This window comes from Chrysochloris asiatica, unplaced genomic scaffold (genome assembly GCF_000296735.1).
Source record: "Chrysochloris asiatica unplaced genomic scaffold, ChrAsi1.0 scaffold00175, whole genome shotgun sequence".
Classification (NCBI taxonomy): domain Eukaryota; kingdom Metazoa; phylum Chordata; class Mammalia; order Afrosoricida; family Chrysochloridae; genus Chrysochloris; species Chrysochloris asiatica.
In genome coordinates this window covers 3,710,561-3,712,492 of record NW_006408693.1, presented here as the reverse complement: position 1 = coordinate 3,712,492, position 1,932 = coordinate 3,710,561, and the positions used below count along the sequence as shown (strand labels likewise).

The 1,932-nt window shown below is 33.7% G+C and overlaps 1 pseudogene; it reads right to left on the bottom strand.

Annotated features, from left to right (window-relative positions):
• Positions 1 to 1,252: 1,252 nt before the first annotated feature.
• LOC102829257 lies at positions 1,253 to 1,929 on the bottom strand (annotated as a pseudogene).
• Between the last annotated feature and the right edge of the window lie 3 nt (positions 1,930 to 1,932).

Below are 1,932 nucleotides of genomic sequence, written 5' to 3'. Positions count from 1 at the left end.
TAAGTGCTGTTGAGAGGGTTTTGATTCATAGCGACTCTTTATAGGATTTACAAGGAGCATGAACCAACTGACATGGTTTCAACTGTGAGCTTGAAACACCGACGTGGTTTAACCTGATCTTCAACCTCACCCACAGCCTCACACCTGGACTCAGTTAAAATCCATTAGCCACTCTCAAGAATCCTATACAAGGTTGTTAAGAGCCAGAACCAAAACACAACAACAGACAACAGATGTCAGTTTTATTAATCATTTCAAAGAACCAATTTCTGGATTAAATATTGTGCTAATTCAAAGAGTAATAGGCAAAAGGCACATGCTAGTAAATCCAGTTGGAACATTTGAAGTCCCCTATTACTTCAACTTTCTCTGGACAGAGAGCCCAATAAAAGTTTACACTGATTATTTTGATGTTAAAAAAAAAAAACCAGGAAATTTTAATATTCTCAAATAACTATGGCACAGATGTTGCAAAGTACTAAAGGTTTAGCTAAAAATCTTTGTTACCTGGTCAAGTTCAAGTTCTGCTACATTGGATCACAGCCCACATTTTTTATTTAAAATTAATTCTCATACATTATACATTCTTCTGTGTAGCATACAGGGTGTGCAAATCAAGCTGTTTCAATAAATATTAGAAATGTTAATTATTTTGCAATATACAGTAAGTGAAATCAGCTAATAATGCAATACAGTAAAAACAGGTGCTAAACAGAGCTTCTCCCCCGTTCAACTTTCTCTTATTCCTTTTTCCTTGAACATCTTGATACTTAATCATAATGTCTTTGATTGATTTAGAGAAACTAAGCAAAAGAAAAATATTACATAGTTGTACAACAGTAGATGCTTTTGTGATCAGAGTTGTAAAAAGTTGAAAATATCAATTACAAAGATACATAATATTCAAATTAATATTCATAAATACAACCAGCTGAATAACATAGCAATAACAACTTATACAGTTCCAATAATCTTCTGTAGTTGACATTAGTTCATGGGAAATGAAAAATATAACATAAACGACATTAACTTTTACCTTTCTAGCAATGTCAAAATTAAAGTTGTAAAATCATGTATGTCTGCCCAAGACCAACTTCATATAGGCTTTAGACAGAAATTCTATTTTATCCAATGCTTAATCAACAAGGCTTTATTAACACTTCTTAGCAAATTCAATGAACAATTTGATGTCATGTGCAACTATCAATATGAGACAGTGAAACCCATCCACTGACTGGAGACAACTACTTCTTTATGTTTTAATGCTAACCCATAAGCAGCCAATTAAGGTTCCATCTACCCATGTTTTTACATATAGTTTCCTTCCAGCATCTGTCATAAGCATAGTAACAGTCAAACCACTTAAGATCAGTAATGATGGAAAAGTCTTCTTAAGACTTAGTTTGGAATTAACACTTTTCCCAGGAAATCTGTTTCTTCTTTCCGGATCCAGTAAATCACAGAATTCTATAAGCAACTTATCTTTTATTTTAAAACGTTCATGAAGCCATCTTCTCATGTATGCTTGTTCTTCCTGGACATCTTTTTTGTCTATTCGATCAATGTGAGTATGAATTTTTGGACATTCTTTGCAGAGTAATTCAGTCACTGATGGTGTTTCTTTTCTCTGCCCTTTATCGTCCACAGTCCCTTCATAAGCCACTGTAACTTCATAAATTGCATCTAAATCTTCATAGAATCAAAAGCGACATGAGTTGCCTTTACTCTTGGTGTCAGCACATGTTTTAATACTGCAAGGCCTTCTTGAGCAGCAAATGTTTGACTAGCTGTAAGGACTTTTGTAATTTCTGGATTATACGTTATGCCTTCTGGAAAAATCACAAGAAACATTAGAGTTCCTGTGCTCATGTAGCTCTGCAGTTTGTTTCTCATTTCCTTTTCATTAAATTTGGCTCTTCGTTTTACATAGAT